The sequence below is a fragment of the Borostomias antarcticus genome (assembly GCF_949987555.1).
Source record: "Borostomias antarcticus genome assembly, chromosome: 13".
In the NCBI taxonomy this organism is placed as follows: domain Eukaryota; kingdom Metazoa; phylum Chordata; class Actinopteri; order Stomiiformes; family Stomiidae; genus Borostomias; species Borostomias antarcticus.
The window spans coordinates 8,134,636-8,155,546 of NC_140246.1; positions in this window are offsets into that span (position 1 = coordinate 8,134,636).

The window sequence follows — 20,911 nt, forward strand, 5'->3', positions numbered from 1 at the left end:
ATATAAGAAATAAAGGACCAGGATTCATTCCCACATGGACTGATCTAAGTTTAAAAGTCTAATAGCAGATGGGATAAAAGATCTAGAATAACGGTTGGTTTTCCTGAGTGGAACTTTAAAACACTTTCCTGAGGGCATAAGCTAAAAGTTCGCCGCTAGAATGTGGTCATGCTGCTCAATAATGACCACATCCTAGATCCTAGATAGCAAATGTCTGGTTGTCACTCCCTCCCTCCCTCCCTCCCTCCCTTCCTCTGTCGGTTTGTTGACCTGCAGTTCTATGTTGCTACCACAAGAGGCAGTGTTTTTTTGTGCATGGCTGTAAGCCAGCGCACCTAGAATAGCGTTTGTCCGGTTATCACTCCCTCCCTCCCTCCCTCCGGTCAATGTTGACCTGCATTTCTCTGTTGGCACCACAAGAGGCAGTAGTCCCAGCACAACAAAATAAAGAAGGACACCAAAATCAACCTGCCGAGCATAGGAGAGAGAGCATAGGACTCCCACCCGGAAGACGGGGGTTCAAGGCACCGGTGGGGATGACTTTATGGGACTATACCCCAAACCTCCACACGTTCATCCTTTCACTCCAATCTTTTTATCCCTTACCTTTGTCCAGAAACAGAAGTTGAACCAATTGCAGCAAAAAAGCTAACGTTACAGGAATCGTCAGTGTAACTGCTTTAGCCATTGGCCTCTACCATTAATGTTATGGAAGCTGCTGCTAGTTGTTGTGAGCTCATGAGCTAACTGGCTTTCCCGCTCGTATTGTGCAGGATTAGCATTGGAAGCATTGGAACTGATGTGTCCAGGCGACAAGACCTATCTTAATTTATCAGACATTATTTCATGTCATTTCAATTCAGAACTATGTTCATGGTGTGACTAGCTTCCGTTCGACCAGTCCTGAACAGAAACAAGCCAGCCATGCACATAAGCCAAGCTGGACCTGGCCTGGTTCAATAATGTGTGTGTGTGTGTGTGTGTGTGTGTGTGTGTGTGTGTGTGTGTGTGTGTGTGTGTGTGTGTGTGTGTGTGTGTGTGTGTGTGTGTGTGTGTGTGTGTGTGTGTGTGTGTGTGACTGGTTGATGGCCTGATAAGCGATCCATAGCAGTTCATTATGTCTGCTTGGGCATTTTTTTTACACACACAAACACACCTATATCCTTCTCCCTACAAGATTGTTTCATAACAGGATGGAGTACCGGAAACATGAAGAATGGGCGAGCTCAGCCCACATCTGCGGGAGAAATGTATTCTCCTGGAAAATTTAGCTCCTCCGCCCGTAGGTTTGTAGGGATTCATCTCAATGCAGTCATCAGTATGAATAAAAACACCGCAGATCCACCGCCAGGACGTAGGGGGATGTGGGGGTGGACATCGAGCGAACGCGGCGTCGCGGAAATATCTAGCGTATGGCGCAAAATAATTCACACAGCCACAGTAAACATTACCTCCCCCGGGGGACCTGAGCAGACCAGAGAGAAAGCTTCCCTGCGAAGTGCTACCTTTGAGAAAACACCGATAGTGAATAACATCGCCTGCCTCACATCCTCCTGATAAATGCTATGCGGGGAATGAAACACTAAATTTCCTCAGTACAACTGGGGGGGGGGGGGTTGTGAGGGAGGAGGAAGAGGTGTGTGTGTGGGGGGGGGGGGGGGGCAGAGCCAGGTCCAGGAAGTGTATCGTTCTCCCTCCTGTCCTCTGCCCTACTGAAGAGGCCCTGTCAGTGTTATGAATGGACACTATTCTGGTGGATGAATGCGGAGGTAGGTCATTAATTAGTCAGGTCGGTGTTATCTGCGGAGAGGGATCTGTCATCCTCAACCCCTCCTGTGTGGTCCTGGGAGATGGAGGATGCATAATCACTCACACACACAAACACACTCACATGCCATGCACACACCTACAGCAGTCTTTGAATATGTGTGTATGTGTGTGTGTGTGTGTGTGTGTCAGAGAGAGAAGGAGAGTGTGTGTGTGAGAGAGTGTGTGTGTGAGAGAGTGTGTGTGTGTGTGTGTGTGTGTGTGAGAGAGAGAGAGAGAGAGAGAGAGAGAGAGAGAGAGAGAGAGTGTGTGTGTGTGTGTGTGTGTGAGAGAGAGAGAGAGAGAGAGATTGTGTGTGTGTGTGTGTGAGAGAGATTGTGTTTCCCCGTCATTCTGCTGAGCGTACTTAACCTCATCTTTCCTCACCATGTCTGTTCTCTCATTTGTAGTTTCTTTCAAAAACTTCTTCAAAGACGCCGCTAGTTTCAGCCCTCCAACTCCAACTCTCTCTCTCTCTCTCTCTCTCCCTCCCTCTCTCTCTCTCTCTCTCTCTCTCTGCCTGTGTCTCAGACCCAACCCATCAGACGTCCTTTCAAGCAAAATATAACTTGGAAGGCACTGGTTTGATTTCTTTGCTGTGGATATGCCAGAGAGAAGATATATTTGCACTGTATTCCATATTTAAACAGAGATCAGATCTCTCTCCAGTGAGCTTGTCTCCATTATACGGATATTAGCCACACTGCACACACACACACACAACCTGCACACACACACACTCACTCACACACCCACACACACACTGCACACACACATACTCACACCCGTTGTCTGGTCAGTGGTTATTAAAAACTTTTTTGTGTGATGCTTTGCTCTATTCTGGCATTCAGTGCAGTTTGAGAGAGTGAAATGTCTAACGGGTGATGGTAGGCAGCAAGTCATGTCACACTCCACACACACACACAGTTCTCAGAGTCAGAGTTCCCAGTGACCTTTTTAGAGCGGTGCGGTTGTGGGTAATATCCTGACATTTCTGCCTGTTGTACTGAAATTGTTTCCCTGACCTTCTGGCTGGGCTGGATCATCAGCAGGCCTCCCCTGGCTGAGAAACCATGTAGAGATGTGAGACAAACCCCATGTTCTCTAGAACAATAAATAGCTCTCGGTTCCATTGAGGATAATCACGCCGAGATGCAACCATTACCTTGAGATCATGCCTCGGCACTGATAACAACAAGCCAAATCAGTCACACACTGTTGTTTTATCTTGTCCTCTGGGTATGATGGCCACTTAGGCAGTAGGTCTACTAGAAAAGGACTTAACTGTGGAGAAGGCTATGAGAGAGAGTGAGAGAGAGAGAGAGTGGGGGCGGGAGCAAAGTGTGTTGGAGAGGTGGCACTAATAGCTCTGAGTGGCCATGAAGCTCCATACAACACAGGACTGTGTGCTCTCTCTCTCTTTCTGTCTGCTCTTTCTTGCTCTCTCTTTCTTGTTATCTGTCTCCCTCTTCTCTCTCTCTCTGTCTTTCTCTCTCTCCCTCTCTCTCTCTCTCTCTCTCTCTCCATCTCTCTGTCTCTGACACTGCTCACTAAAGGTAAAGAAGACTCCCTGCAATTCAATCACCTTCATCTTCATCACTGTGACTACCCGGCTGATTGAAAGGCAGAGTGAGGGGTCAGTCACCCAAGAGGTTGTTTTCATGTAGGCCTACAGTATCATCATTATCAGTATAACTAACCCTAACCCTAGTCTCACATAGCCAGACCTATCTCCACCCTTCATTTATGCTGTTCCAGCACTGGAGAAAGGTCTGGCTGGACTCATTACCATTCAGGGAGAGAAGGGGAAAAAAATGCTGTGTTTCTTTAAACCAATCACAATTTGCTAGGGTGTTGTTGTTTCACTTAGTCCCATTGCCACTAATTAGCCGACCACATGAATCAGCACCACTGATTGGGCTGTAAGAAACGAATGACAAGGGTTATCCCCAAAACCTAGGCCTACATCCATTGAGTCAGACTATCCCAACCCTATCCCAATCTGGCCTAGAAAAACTGGGATTTCAGAACCACCAACTGTTAGCAGCGGCTCCCATCTGTTTTCCAAGTGCTGTTCTCGTTTCCAGCATGCATTTAAAACTATCAGCATCGTGTAATCTTCTCTTTGATCTCAGGTTAATAGGTGCGTTTAGCCTCCCACTCAGATGTGAAGGGAGAAAACCAAAGAGGCCCCTCCGCTTCTTTCTAGAGCACCGAGCGAGGACTTCAGAAACCATTTACCCTTTTGAGAGGCTGTTATGAATTTCTCATTGGTATTCCTGAGTTGTTGTTGACTATAGAAAAGCTCTTTTCCCTGGGGACAGACTGCCTCTATCCTGTGCTACTGCAAAACAACAGCAGGAAATCTCCACACATTATTTCCTCAAGCCTACAGTATATGCTCTCTTTTTCGTGTGGGCAAGGTACTGGACAAGGCTGTCCGTTCTGCCTGCCTCCAATTTCCTGTCTGCATCCTCGTTAGCTTATGCAGTGTGATTGGTTCTCAGCTCATGTTTATTGTTGTCACAGTGTCTTATCCATCAAAATTGTGTTTATCCCAAACATCCTATCCTATCCTACTACTATAACCGAATGACCTGCCATGTGCGTGTTTGTGTGTGTGTGTCTGCATCACACCGTTCCACAGATCACCTCCAAACTTTGCCAAAACACATAGGGTGATTTATATTTCATTAACATACACACTCAATTAGCTATTTCAGTTTTTGTCAGCGTTACAGTACTAATTCATGATATGGAACTAATGTCACAGCACCTCCATAAGATGGCAGTAGTGCACCCCTTACTACTTACGCTATCTGAAGAAGAATAGCAGCCATTTTGCAGCCAAAACAGGTGTCTGAATCACATACTTCCATACTATATATAGTATACCAAAAAAGGATATAGTATGTCCCAGTACATAGTATGTCACATGCAGTAGGGCAAAAATACCATTACATCCGGTCGTATTTTGCAGTATGCAAGCCAGCAGACTTTTCTCGCTATTCTGACACACAATCCATTGCACAGTGGAAATTATGAAATATGTGCAAGTTACAACAGCTGTGGACGAATGCCATTTCATGGACTGTGATGGATGTGGACAAATTTTAAAGTATGTACTTTCTTGGGGCAGATGTACAATAGTACGTACTGGTAGTTAAAAGTAGAAGTATGCAATTCGGAACACAGCCCCATTGTCACATCGTCAAGTGGGGCTCTCTGGCAGACATTTTAAGCCCTTTATGCCCCCTTTACGTAAGTCCGCACTTCTACAGACTTTGCCTGAGGAAATTACCCACAGTTCATATCGTTGTGACATGAATGAAGACTCTTTTTTTTTTTGAGAACGTTGACTTTGTTACGAGGAGTCAAATCAGCTTTATATATCAACTCAGATATCAACTTTACTGTATTTGCTGTTTAAGAAACCAATATTATCTTGTTTCTAAGAATGTAAAACAAAATAAATCATTCATGAGAAACAAATCAGATAAACACTGTATTAGGAAAAGTTACATTTCTTTAGCCTGGATCCTGTGGTATTACATATTAATCATATGATGCCAGATTTTATTTTCTCTTCGTTACAAGTCAAATCAGCTTTGGATAGATAGATATCAACTTTATTTATTTTCTGTTTAACAAACATCTTTCTATGCATGTAAAACAAAATTATATCTGATTCTCAATCACTATTAGGAAAATTTACATTTTCTTAGCCTGGATCCTATGATAAGCTATTACATATAAATGGAGGTGTGATTTTAACAATTGCAACTGAGTTACACCAACAAAATGCATTAATGCACAGAGGCCTGTGCTCTCTGAGCACCCTTTCTAGTTTGATTTGTTATGTAGGCTATGGTTATAAATTATATATGCCATAAATCATATGATTCCTCAGTTAAAAGCTACATGATATTAAAGATTCTCAGTTCAGTGTTCTTTGAATTGAGATTTCCAGCATGAATATGGAAAGAGTTGGGCAGAAATGTGTGTTATTCTTGAGTAAATACTTAAATTCATCACAAACAAGAATCACAGGCAGTAATGTAGTTCGCTTATGACCACAAAGTGAAATGATTTCAAGTTGAACAGAAATGTTTTGACTGTAACACAGACAGTTGTTATAATGTAAAGGGGATTTGATTCAGATCAAAATTAATGTACATGTAGGCCTACAAGAAAAACGTAAAATAAAATGTAAAATAAAAAGTCCCAAACCCACAATAGTAAGAAATGTGTTTAGGCGTCAACGTAACGTGATGTTGCAATATGCTATCCCATTCCTTTTTATACCATTTCGAGCTCTTGCAGTCCTCTTGCACTCAACCACTTACCAGGTGACATCAATAAGTCTATGAGGGTTCAGGGCTTGAGGGTTTAGGGGGGGACATTGGGACTGGGCCAATGTCTTTCCATCCAAACACTGCAATGTCGCGTAAAAAAGATGGTAAGAGAACCCCTGCTGTCCTGTAAGAACAGGTTTGTCACAGCCAGGGCCGGCTCTAGACTTTTGGAGGCCCTAGGCAACATTTTCTGTGGAGGCCCCCTTTTGAAATAAAACCTACCCACCAGCAAGCAATAAAGACTGGGGCACCATCATTCCATCTTCATGTAATGTTAGGCCATCACTTTAGGCTATCATCAGCAGCAATGACGTACTTGAGTATCACAATCGGTTGGGGCCTCAGCCATTCAGACCAATCTATTGTTGTGGGGGGGTGGCTCCCGGAAATCTGGTTTTATGATCACTGGCACATACTGTATCCAATGAGAACGTTAACACTTTTTATAGTTTAAAACAAAAAAAACTTTGCAAGGCCAGAGGCCCTAGGCATTTGCCTACTCCGCTTATAGGAGACACCGGCCCTGACTACAGCTATGCTATGTAGCTATGTAAGAACATGTTTCAAATTCAGGGAACAATGTCATATATTGGACAGAGTTCTATACCCAAACGTGCACTGCTTTCTTCCAAAGATTATGGTGAAATTATGTCCATACTCCATAGAGTCCGCTAAAGTCCAGTCTTTCTAAATGAAATACTACATTGTGTTCATACTAGAAAGAAGTAGCTAGGCTTAGGGTTACCTTAAACCTCTGGAGTGCCAGATCAAACTTTCTCTTTTACCTTATCTTTTATATTGCATAGATGTGTCATTTGGTTGTGGAATTTGTATTAATTGTGTATGTGTAACCTATCTGTAACTGAGCACCTCACGGAGCCAGCAGCAACATTTCACTGTGATTGTACACTGTGCGTTTACATGTGACAAATGCATATCTGAATCTGAACTGATAGGAGTTCCAATCATGCTGCTAAAGCACCTACAAGCAGGTACTGTCCGGACTCTCCAAAACGGCACAAGGATGGTAGTGGTCAGGGACATGACTAGGGTTTAAATACTGGAGCGGCCTAGTCCCAAGGGGATTGGGCTGCACAAAAAAGGTCTAACGACATCCCCGATGAAGGACGAGGCAGGCTGGAGGTTTGCTTAGCTGGATGGAGGACCAGGCAGGATGGAGGTCTGCTTAGCTGGATGGAGGACAAGGCAGGATGGAGGTCTGGATAGCTGGATGGAGGACCAGGCAGGATGGAGGTCTGCTTAGCTGGATGGAGGACAAGGCAGGATGGAGGTCTGGATAGCTGGATGGAGGACCAGGCAGGATGGAGGTCTGGATAGCTGGATGGAGGACCAGGCAGGATGGAGGTCTGGATAGCTGGATGGAGGACCAGGCAGGATGGAGGCAGGGGCTTCACTAGGATTTAAATACTGAGGGGGGACTTAACCCTAAGGGGAGTGTCATTTTTGCGCCAATAATGCCAAATTATTTGGGGGGGGGGGGCTGTAGAACATTTTAGAGGGGCTTGAGCTGAGTGTGAGATTTCTGTAGGGCCAAGGGTCAACAAGGGTCTTCCTACCAAGAATTCCATGACTGAAATAATGAGCTCCTCTTCACTTTTGTCAGGCGGCAGTTCCCTGTCAGGCTGTCTGTATCAGCTACTACTTAGTACTTACTACTACTAACAAGGGGCAAGAGAATGAGCGAGTAGGCGTCTACCTGCCTCAGCCAGTGTTCGCTCATGACCACCTCTACAGGGTACAGCACAAGGTCAATTGTTGATTCATGCTGCTACGGGATAAGATTTTGTCTGTTGTGAAATATTACTCAGCGTCTGGAGTGAATGTTACTCAAGATCAAGTGCTCTCATACAAATGTAAATAAAAGAAAACCATGCACCGTAGGGTAAAACATAATAATGTTAATGAATAACGACAATCCTTTGAAGATGAGAGAGAGAATTGGCAGACGGAGGAGAGGATGTGGATAATCCTGATGAGGACCTTGTGTTCTTTAATCTAATGTCATTCACTGGTCTGCGACAGTTCCTCCTGCAAAGACTGCAAATACTGTGAAGACGTGTGTGTGTGTGCTCGTGTGTGTAACCTTCCCGATGTTATTTGGGGCACATACAGTGCTGTTAATGTCCCATAAGTCTGATGACATCCAGCATGTTATGTCATGGTGGGAGTAGAGCGCTGGGCATGTCACTCTCTGAGTGACTGAGTCCCATCTCTAAGTGACAATGGGAGACACGGATAGAGATGCCATTTTGGGAAACTTTTTTTTCATTTTCTGACAGTCCTGCAAGTAGGTCACTTCAAATAAGTCTATAATGAGGGAAGCACAGTCCTATCGTAGCCTGACATATTTCCCCCCTCCACTGTAGTTGACAAAATGACAGCGTAAACTGTGTGCGTGTGTGCTTCTGTTTGAATGTGTGTGTGTTTGTGTGTGTGTGTGTGTGTGTGTGTGTGTCTACACCGGAGGTATAACACAGTACATTAATGTATTTTCCCCCTGGGGCTTTCTCTCCCTCTCTCTGTCTTCCTCTGTGTCCCTGAATTGTCATGATTGCATTTTGATTGTTATTTAATAAATGATGCAATGCTGCTCGCAGGCACAGACAAAGGCATTTTCATAATGATATATTCACCCAACTAATGAGGCTCATGGGCGAGGCGTCCACGCTCTGAACACTCTCCATCCCTCTCTCTTAATCACCTCTCCCTCCACCCGGAATACTATGCACCATAGAAGCACACTGCACGGTGGTTATGCATAACAAACAGCCTCGCCCAGATCACAGATTACAAATTACAGATTACCGATTACAGATGAGAGCATAGAATTAGTCCCAGTCAAATATTAAGTCACTGGTTGAAGAACTCATCCCTAGTGTGTAACAGCAGCATCCGTCTAACTCGACACACTCATCCCTCTGTACACAACATGGCTTTGGTTTGATTGAGTTTGATTGTGAGTTGTATACTGTATGTACTGTGCTATGAGTCTGTTGGAGGCTGGCTAAGGGGCCCAGGGGCTTTGCGTCCGACCCTGCGGTGCCCCTGCAGCGGTTCCTGGTCTAATATTAGACTGCTTTTATGTTTGAGGAGAGGAGCCAACAAGCGTGTGACGTCCCTGGGAATTAGCAGCCAAGTTTTGAGGGGCTGTCGTCCCAGGAACGGAAAGCAATCTGTCAGCCTGGTACTAGAGAGGGACTCTTCCCTCATCACAGCTCAGTAGGGGATGGGTAGGAGAGGGGACAGAAGGGAGAGAGTGGCAGAGGAATGAGAGAGAGAGATAGAGGGAGAGAGAGATTGAGAGAGAGAGAGAGAGAGAGAGAGAGATTGAGAGAGGGAAAGTCATTACAGTATGTTTTGTATTCATTTCCAGTATACAGTTAAGGCTAGACGATTTTATCCGTTTGCCTGATATTTTCCAAACTCTGCAGTATCTCATTGTCCGAAAATGAATTCGGTATAGAATCAAAGCGCTGACTGGATTTGGCTGTACGGCTTCTTCGACTGCTTCTCCAACATGCTGTTTCTGGGTGCCCTCTCAACCCCCGCCAACTGCATCTGAGGTAGCAAAAGCCCACTGGCCTGCACCTGGGCTGATAAGACACGTCCCCTGGCTGCACATTGGGTCTGCTAGCCTCCGCATTCAGCCCCCAATGGCTTTGTTTTTGTCCTCTAAAAACAAGGCTCTATCTCCTTTAACTGCTGCGACATGACTTGCAATAACACAATTAAAGCCCTTGGATTTGCGGAATCTGTCCAATTAGAGCTTAAAGGATAAGGACACTGAATTTCATGTTTAGCCCTATTCCTGGCTTCCCTGGCATGTATCTGACTAGTACAGGTTAAAATATTTCTGTTTTATGCAGTACAGAGTTCTGTATCAATAACATCGGCGCGCGCACCCTGGCTTGTTGCTAGATATGGGCACACTCGAAAAACTCTAAAAAGTATGATATACCTGTATGTGGATTTCAAGTTCAGGAATTACATGGTTTATGCTTACCAAGCTCTGAAGTTGTCCTGTAAACACCATAGGTCCTTTCACCTCTGCATTTTGAAACAACAGTAACTTGTAAACAGTACTAATTTCACCGAACATACATTCATCCGTATCCGAATTTCGCGGAGGTTTACAGTGTGAAGGGATGGCTGTTGTATGTTCGGTGAAATTAGTACGGTTTACAAGTTACTGTTGTTTAGAAATGCAGAGGCGAAAGGACCTATGGTACGGTGGCAATGAAGTGTCACAACACATCAAAAAAAGTGACAACGCATCAGAAAAGGTGACAACACATAAAAAAAAAGTGGCAACGCATAAAAAAAAAGTGACAATGCATCAAAAAGGTGACAACGCAACACAAATTGGTCACAACACAACACAAATCGGCCACAACATCGCCTTTTTGATGCATTGTCACTTTTTTTAATGCGTTTTAACTTTTTTTGATGCGTTGTCACTTTTTTTGATGCGTTGTCACTTTTTTTATGTGTTGTGTTGTGACACTTCAGGGCTACCGTACCATGGTGTTTACAGGATGACTTCAGAGCTTGGTAACCATAAACCATGTAATTCCTGAACTTTAAATCCACTTATATCATACTTTCTAGTTTTTCGAGTGTGCCCATAGCTAGTAACGAGGTAGGGTGCGGTGCGCGGCCCAACGTTATTGACACAGAACAGAAATATTTTAACCTGTACTAGTCAGATACATGCCAGGGAAGCCAGGAATAGGGCTAAACATGAAATTCAGTGTCCTTATCCTTTAAGAGATGAGCCAGTGTCTGCGAGGTCATCTCAGCTGATGGCGTCTGATACAGTTGTCATCCCTCCCAGCACTAATTGGTAGACTCATAATTCTTATCCCGTCTGTTCATCTTTTTACAGCCACGCCACACTTATTTAGACAAGCAGAAGTAGAGCCGTTTTGAAAATTGGGCCTCTGACACTGTCCACATCAGTGTTGACTGAGCAAAACTGAGCTTGTCCCACTCGTTAGGTTTTGTTTGATCTGGAACCAATTGCCAACTCGGGAGACGGGAGATAAAGCCCCAGCGGGCAGTTTAATAATAGAGAGAGGTTCAACAAAAATGTGAAGGGTGTAAGGAAGGAGGGCTGCAGGCAGGCACGACTCTGCAGGGGGTCCGCGGTCTGGAGAGACGAAGAGGAAAAAACAGGGTAACTCGAGGTATAAAAACACGGATAAAAACCACTACACCACGAACAGCGAATCGATCTGCCGGCGGTTGGAGTGCAGACCGGGTTCTTGGAGGAGACGCAGGCAGAATGGGGATCAGATGCGGTGATGAGGGATGAGGAACAGGCGATTTATACAGTACCTAGCAGAGCCGCACCGTGAGCTCGTTCACTGCAGCCGCGCGCGCCTCTCCTGCAAGCGAGGGAGAGCAAGGGCTCGCCCAGCCAGGCCCCAATGGTGGATGGCGGGAACTCCGGGGAGCCCGAGCGCCGGAGAGCAGAGGTCACGGGGGACCAGGTGAGGCAGTGTGGGGGCGAGGTGGAGGCGAGGGTGCCGGGCCCATAACACAAGTCTGTACAGTTACAGTAGCTCTACACAGTATTCACTCACACACTAGTTGGAAGGATTAGTTCATAGTTGAACAGGGAACCAACATGTTTCGACGCTAGGTCTTCATCAGGGTAAGCGTCGAAACATGTTGGTTCCCTGTTCAACTATGAACTAGCCCTGTATTAAAGGCTTTATATTTGGAATGAAGAGTTGCCTTGGATTTTATTACAAACTTACTGGATTCTTCCCCCCATCAAGTCCAATGAGCACCATCAACTACTTTTACAAGGTATTTACCTGTACCTGAATACCGTAGCCCTTGCCTACCTTTTTTCTTGATTAGTTGGAAGGATGAATTGGTCCCAACACATGTTCTCAGTGTGTGTGTGTGTGTGTATGTGTGTGTGTGTGTCTCTCTCTCTCTTTCTCTCTCTCTCACACTCTCAGACAGGAAGTGGCATCCATCTAGCCGACGCCATCACCCTTACCTGTCAACCTGAGTGATGCCATGGCTCCTGTCTCCTCCTGGCTGGCAGCTCATTGGTAAACGCAGGAGTGTGTCTGCAGCGGGGTAAGGGGGGAGGGCATCTGTGCACTTCCTCAGTCCTGCAGATGGACGAGGAGACAGCAGAGCAGTTCGCTGCCCGAGAGAACGGTGACGCTGGTGATGAATGCACCTCGTCCACCTTCTACCTCCCTTCATCACCTCCACCCCTGTCTCCCATCTCTACCTCGCTGTACACCTACCGGCGGTTTGGAAAGTCAGCCTGAAACACGCGCGAGCATTTAGGCTAATCTACCACGTCCCTGTGTCTCAGTCTCCTCATGAAACAAGTTTTTATTTGTTTATCTTCTAAAGTCAGTCCAGAATTTTAAGTGGTTGACGCCAGGGCATTCTATATGTAAATGGGAAAGTTAAGTGGAAATTGAAACAATACCCTGAGCTTTTCTGAAATACCCAACTTTATTTGTGGAGCTGTAGCAGCAAAGCAACGCTACCTCGCTTTTGTATTCACTGAGACACTGAACGGACCCATCCATGTATTTCCCCCTCAACCAAATCCACCCAGTAGAAAGTCTTCCTAAATCTTCAGAGGATTCTCTAAAAACCTTTCGAAGACGGAGCTCAGTTTGGAACAGAGAAAGGTTTACCTGGGCATATCCATAGGACTACCCAGAATAACACCAACTGGAGCACACAGGTAGTCTGCAAGTTTTAATGGTCTCAACTTTTGTCTTCCTCAAAGTCAACACAGAGCAAAGGGAAATTATTATTTTCAAAATGGGTGTTCCTCAACTAATTATGTGGGAGGGTAGGCTATATATACCTCCCCCTTACCTTTGCTCTGTGTTGACTCTGAGGAAGACGAAAGTCGAAACGTCAGTCACCATTAAAACATGCAGTCTACCTGTGTGCTCCAGTTGGTGTTGTTCTGGGTAGTGCTATGGAAATGCCCAGGTAAACCTTTCTCTATTATATATTGTCCTCAACCCTCTATTGAGAACTTGGCTGAAGCGCACTGAACTCCACTCTTTGGACCAGTTTGGAACCTTCTCCTACATCTCCAGTAAGGCTTCCTCACTGTAGGGTTCCCACAACCCCCTGGTGCCAGTTTAAGTCAACATCAAATTCATTTAATAAACATGGACACACTCTACGGTGTGGGCCTATTTCCAGCATGTACCCTATACAGCCCTGTGCAAACTATTTCCCTCAGCTTTGCACAGAACACGCTTTGATCTTCTGTTCCCTCGGTAAAATATTCATAGTGATGGTAATCTTGTCAAATGTGTTTTGGTGGTGGAGCAGGGAGTTAATTTAATTGCTGTCATGAATATTTCTGTCTACTTGCATTGCATGTGAGTGAGCTAATAAGCTGCTTGGGACAAGAGGGCACTTGTGACAGGCGGATGATGGATAAAACGCCTCTGACAGTGGCAGTAAGCAGCTGCTCCTACTGTATCTGAGTGACTGACGGCCCCGGCAGAAGGCTTTAAATCTTCCCGGGCGCCGTGGAATCTGTGATTACTCTTCGCCGCCACGGAGGGCACAGAAAACATGCGGTGCTGCTGATGGGTTGAGCCTGACTAAGCCGGGCTGGACCGGACCAGACTCCAGGGGCAGAGTCGTGGGGGTTAAGATGCTGTCAAACGAAGTTGATATATATGCTGGTGGGCCCCACAGCCTTGACTCTGAAATGGATTTACAGCTGCCACTCACCCGGACGGTCAAGGTTGGGATTAAAGCAGTTGGCCGTCCGCTGGTTCAGTGAGTCGTGTGGGAGCAGTGGATTCCATACACGGGGCAGCCATGTGGAATGCCACGGCGAGATATGGGCAGAGTGGACTGAATCACAAATGGACAAATTGTCCCAGACTGAGTCAGACAGGCAACATACTAAATGCCGTCCGTCTGGGGGCGAAATGCTCTGATTACAGAATACCCTCAGACCGACCCTCCAGCAAACCTCTCTCTCTCTCTCTCTCTCTTGTTCTGGAATGAAGCAGTGTAGCAGTACAGGATACATACTCCACAGCAGGGGTCACTGTTGAACTAAAGCATCTCTCTTGGTCTCGCTCTCTTTTTCTATCCCTCTCTCTCTCCTGCAGAGACATTTTACCATGCCAATGAAAAAGAGAGGAAGGGGGACCTAATTTAATATCTGGGTCATATAGAAATCATCTTATCTTGGCAAAGGAAATATTTACTGACCGGAGATGAGTGACTTGCGCTGCTCGCCATCGTAAATGAGACATCAGGGATGAATAATGGATCCGTCGGACGCGTCGGCAGCTGAGACAAGAAGGTAGAGCGAGCCAGGTGCAACCTTGTCAACTCCCCCCCCCCCCCCCCCCCCAGGGAGGAAGTGGGGAGCAGAGAGAGGAAGTGGAAAACACCGCCCAAGTGCGTTAGTGTGGGATGGCTGCTTGATATCTACTGTAGGCCTAGAGATATAGTTGGAATACATTAAAAGACTGTCTAGAATTTTGCCTGCTGTATTTCAATCAATCAATCAATCAATCAAAGCTTTATTTATATAGCGCATTTCATACCCAGAGGCAACACAATGCGCTTTACAGAGAACAAGGGAGGTGGGCAGACATCCCACCCCTACATATTCCAGAGGGAGGGTATTTGTCCTCCCTTTCGGCATTCCGGCGTGTGGTTCGTACTTAATTAAAAAATGACACCCGCTAAAGTATCAAAAAAACTCAATCAAGCGCTGCCTAAAAGTATCTGCTGCATCAAAGCTTTTGTCCCTGGCAAAAAAGCTGCACATAAACCAGGGGTAGTACAGTCGTGTGGTTTATAAGGGTGTATGACAGTGATGTAACAGTGACCGGGGCAGAGAGAGAGAGAGCATCCTGGGGAGAGGATCAATGAGGTCCTTTAGATGGCTCTGACTGACTGTGTGAGAGGAATACAGAGAAGCCCTCTGGGTAGCCTCACAAGAAACCGCCCAATCATTCACCGCTTTCCCACCGCCCTGGAGCTGGCAACGGGCCGCGCGCTCAGTCCACGGTCCCGGAAGAAGAGAGCTTTGATGCCGACAAACTGACTAGGGGCGGAGCCAGGGCGGCGTGGGTAAACACGTGGCTGTCCTTCTTTTCCTTCCGTAGATAGAACCCCCCCCCCCCCCCCGAACGCACTGCTGTGTTTGACTGACTCTGCCGATATCTCTCACTGAGGGGTCTCCTTGACCCCCAATCGATCTGCCTTCCAGGCTGCTCACTTGACCGAGCCTGCTCTCCTCGCTGGAACAGAGGCCCTCCACACCTTTATCGAGGAGGACCGGGGTTTACTCTTGACAAATGTATTCATGCTTCATCGCTTTGGATAGAAGTGTCTGCTACATGACGAAAAGGTCAAATTTTAATTAAATTTAAATAGTAAATATAAATGTTGGTTTGAAAGCCCTTACCTATCAGAACTATTCCTGCCAGCCCTGGGCTGTTAATAAACTATGTTTGCCCGGTATGCTTTTAGTGATGCCTGCGTCGTGCCCTTTGGATCAGTCTCAGAGTCGTTTCTGATGTAGTAGTGCTGATGCTGAGACTGCGCTGACCCGGACACCCAGATGAAAGCAAGCCTCACATAAGGGTTGTGTGAGGTCGAGATGAAACTTTCACTACAGGTGGCTGCAGCAGGCCTGGTGCACTCATGTCATCTCAATTACAGTACATCTGAGAGTCAGGACTGGCCATTAGTAATGGTGTATAGAGCTCAGAGCCTCACAGAGGGAAGTGTTGTCAGAGAGACCTTGGCTCAGACAAACAGATATGGCCTTTGGCTTCTAACTAGAAATTGCACAGACCTGCACAGACCTCCGCCCATGAATCTATCTAGCTATCTATTTACCTATCTATCTATCTATCTATCTAATTTTATTCTATCAAATCGAATCCATCCCATCATTTTTACCTAGAAAAAATGTGGGCCAAGTTTCTCTGTTTATTTTTATCCAGGGAAATAAGTGAGCGGAGTTCGGCCGCTTATTTTTACCTGAGGAAAGGGGGTGAATGGGTGGCTGTGTTTGGGTGGCTCTGTTGGCTCCGCTCAAATTTTTTGTTTTAATTCGTGGATCTGCCCCGTGAATCGGATCCGCTCTGGAATCTGGAAATGTAATGGGCTCATCCTCACTCACAGAATCACACATGGAATCACACGTGCCACCGAAAATATTACTCTCCGCCGCAGCATTTTCTGTGGGCGGAGGTAATTATAGTTCTATGTGTGATATTTTCAAAGAATCTAAGCTGTGACGTAAGGTTAAGATATCAGAAAATAGTTTAAGTCAGTATACTGTAGGTCGAAACATCTCAACAGTGCAGTATGTGTTTGGGAAACGTGTTTTTCTAGGTGATATAGGAGGAGGTTTCAGAGAAAGACCATCAAACTGTCAGCATGCAGCACTGATTGCTTGGCGATAATGCCATTGCTCCATGTTGATGGATGAGGGGCTGTATACAGTACTGTATATATGTGTGCTTGTGGAGGAGGGCAGGAGAGAAGGAGGGAACGGAGGAGAGGAGTATTGTATGGAGGGGGTTGGGGGGTGGTGGGTGTCTCATTTGTAAAGAGGAGCCTGGAGTTGTCAGATTTACTAAAAATATGGTGTGCAGCGTGGCGGGACGCTGCTCAACCAACATAAGGATTTGCGGAGTCTTCTGTGTGGTTTACCCAGAAGCCCTCTGTACACACTGTGTTGTGTGAATCCTCAGTGAGCTCCCTTTTTAGAGTTAACACTATCGATCGAAATAGTGATATTCGGCAAGCCCCATTGGAAGATAAGTGTTATCCTTTGTGATGGCACTGAGGCTGTAGCAATATTCATCTGCGAACTGAGATTGAAGGGCAGAGACTTATAAGCTATACCGTACATACAGTACGCTCGGCTGCAACTGTAACTCGTGTCTTCTGACGTGTAAGGCATTTGCAGCACCAGGACTGGGACTTATTATCAGCTCTGGCAGGGATTTGTGTGTGTGTGCGCATGTGTATGTGCGTGTGTGGATGTCTTCCAATGTGTCATTTCCCCAGTACAACCGTAGCAAGTTGGAGGCTACATCTGGTTGGTACCCGCCATCTCTTGGCATATCTCTGTCCTCAAGGCACTGGGGAAGGAGAAAGACTGAACCTTCACCAGGCAGCTGGGCAGAGCAGATGGCGGTAAAATAAACACTTCAACCGACGCAAAAGAACTCAGGGGCCCGTTTTATATCCCCTTGTCCTACCGACGGCCTGGAACAAACATTCTCTCCCTTGTGTTTTTTATAGCTAGAGATTCAACCTCTAGCAGCCAAACGGCCAAGAGAAATAAGAGGCCTACCACATTATCAAAGCTACAGTACGATGAGCATCACTACGTCGGATGCCACAAAGAGGCCATTGTCATCTCCGATCACTCCTCATGTTGTTGTAGCTTGACAATTGCAGCCGTCAGGCAATTTTTGCTTTATTCCTGGATGGCTATAATTGCCTTGAAATTACACCTGTCATGATCATTACAATATGTTACGGCATTACGGACCGCGGTGGCTGTGGCTTTGTTAGAGCCACAGGACTCCCATCTGGCCAAGTGCATTGTGGGAGACCGACTGACACTTCAGGAAGTCCTTTGGATCTGCAAACGGAATTAACACCTCCTATTATCACACCTGCTGTACCCCTAATATGAGCCAGTCAGTTGACATGGAGGACCAAGTGTGTGTGTGTGTGTGTGTGTGTGTGTGTGTGTGTGCTTGCGGGCCTTCATGCCTGTGGGTGTGTACATTTAGGGCTTTATGGTTAATTTTGACCTTGTTAATGCATAAGCCCACATGTACACGCTGCCCTAAAGGCAAGGCATGGCAAGGCAAGTTTAGATGTATAGCACATTTCAGCAACAAGGCAATTCAAAGTGCTTTAAATGACTGAGACATTAAAAGCATCAAGACAAAGTGCAATACATAAAAGGTCAAATAAAACAAAATGCAAACATTTAAAACACAATGTAGGAAAAATAAAATACAGGAATAAAAGTTACAGTGCAGTATATGAATAAATAATGATTTGATTTAATAAAAATCAGCGACAAAAAGAAAAGTCTTCAGTCGCGATTTAAAAGAACTGAGAGTTGTAGCAGACCTGCAGTTTTCTGGAAGTTTGTTCCAGATACAGTATGTGGAGCATAAAAACTGAACGCTGCTTCTCCATGTTTTGTTTTAACTCTGGGGACAGAAAGCAGGCCTGTGCCAGATGACCTGAGAGGTCTGGATGGTTCATAACATAGCAGCAGATCAGAAATATATTTTGGCCCTAAACCATTCAGTGCTTTATAAACCAACAGTAATATTTTAAAGTCAATTCTTTGACAGACGGGAAGCCAGTGTAAGGACCACAGAACTGGAGTGATGTGATCCATTTTCTTGGTCTTAGTGAGGACTCTAGCAGCAGCGTTCTGAATCAGCTGCAGCTGTCTGATCGATTTTTTAGAGAGATCTGTAAACAGGCCGAGACACACAGCTACAGTATGATGGTACAGTCATGGGCACAGCGTACCAGCGCCCACCCTGCATGCCACACTTAATAAGCAATTCAACACTGTTATTCCAACCCAATCCCCTCACTCCCCATGTTGCCGGCCAATCCTACTCAGCACCAAATCTGCCACGCGTAGAGAATTCCTCTCCTTCTTCAAACACCGCATCCACGGAATTCCTTCCCTTGTTCAAATACTCCCTCGCTCTTCGTTTCACGGCAGGCGATGGTACTCCCACCTCTGGAATGCAAAGAAACTCTTCTCCAATAGCCAGGGAGGAGAGTATAGGCTCTGCTCTGCCCTGTGCTTTCCCCCTGACTCAAGGACACCAAACAAGACTCCTGTTCAAACCTCTCTCTCTCTCTCTCTCTGTCGATAATGTGCTTGCTCTACAGAGCCAAAAGCAGTAAAAGTCCTACGCTCACTCACTATCCCCAATGCAACTAATTAAAAGATAGCGACTTATCATCAGAGACAGGGGGACAGCAGGTAGTGGTAATAGTCTTGCAGTGCTACAGTAGGGAATATCATGTGTTTAGCTAGCTAGGTCCATAAATATTTGGACACAATTTTCATTATTTTGGCGCTGTACACCACTACAATGGATTTGAAATGAAACAATCAAGATGTGCTTTAAGTGCAGACTTTCAGCTTTAAATTATTTTACATCCAAATCAGATGAACGGTGTAGGAATTACAAACAATTGTATATGTGCCCCCCCCCCCTTTTTAAGGGACCAAAAGTAATTGAACAATTGGGTGCTCAGCTGTTCCATGGCTATGTGTGTGTTATTCCCTTGTTATTTCATTTACAAGGAGTAGATAAAAGGTCTAGAGTTCATTTCAAGTGTGGTACTTGCATTTGGAATTTGTTGCTGTCAACTCTCAATATGAAATCCAAAGAGCTGTCAATATCAGTGAAACAAACCATCATTGGGCTGAAAAATCAAAACAAACCCATCGGAGAGATAGCAAAAATATTAGGTGTGGTCAAATCAAAATGGTAAATGGACTGCACTTATATAGCGCTTTTCCACTTTAGCGGAACTCAAAGCGCTTTACAATGGCCTCTCATTCACCCATTCACACACACATTCATACACCAATGGCGGTAGCTGCCATGCAAGGTGCTAAACTGCTCATTGGGAGCTGACAGTCGGAGCTGGGATTCAAACCACTGACCCTTCGATCATTGAACGACCCGCTCTACCAACTGAGCTACAGCTGACCCCAAATCAACTGTTTGATATATTCTTTAAAAGAAAGAATACACTGGTGAGCTCAGCTCATGGAAAACAACTGTGGTGGATGACAGAAGAATTATTTCCCTGGTGAAGAAAGACCCATTCACAACAGTTGGCCAGATCAAGAACACTCCCCAGGAGGAAGGAGTATCTGTGTCAAAGTCAACAATCAAAAGAAGACTTCACCAGAGTCAAATACAGAAGGTTCACCACAAGATGTAAACCATTGGAGAGCCTCAAAAACAAGAAGACCAGATTACACTTTGCCAAAACACATCTAGAAAGCCTGTACAGTTCTGGAACAACACCTTATGGACAGATGAGAAAAAGATCAACTTGCACCAGAATGATGGGAAGAGAAGAGCATGGACAAGGGAAGGAACTGCTCATGATTCAAAGCATACCACCTCATCAGTGAAGCATGATGGTGGTAGCGTTATGGTGTGGGCATGTATGGCTGCTAATGGAACTGGTTCCCTTGTATTTATTGATGATGTGAATCCTGACAAAAGCAGCAGGATGCTTTCTGAAGCATTTCGGGCAACATGATGTGCTCATATTCAGCCAAATTCTTCAGAACTCATTGGACGGTGCAGATGGACAATGACCTGAAGCATACTGCGAAAGCAACCAGAGTTTTTCAAGGCAAAGAAGTGGAATGTTTTGCAATGGCCAAGTCAATCACCTGACCTGAATCCAATTGAGCATGCATTTCACTTGCTGAAGACAAAACTGAAGGGAAACCGCCCAAAGAACAAGCAGGAACTGAAGACAGGTGCAGTAGAGGCCTGCAGGAGCATCACCAGGGACGAAACCCGGCATCTGGTGATGTCTATGGGTTCCAGACTTCAGGCTGTTAATGACTGCAAAGTATTTGCAACCAAATATTAAAAGTGACAATTTGATTTATGATTACACTACTTTGTCCAATTTCTTTT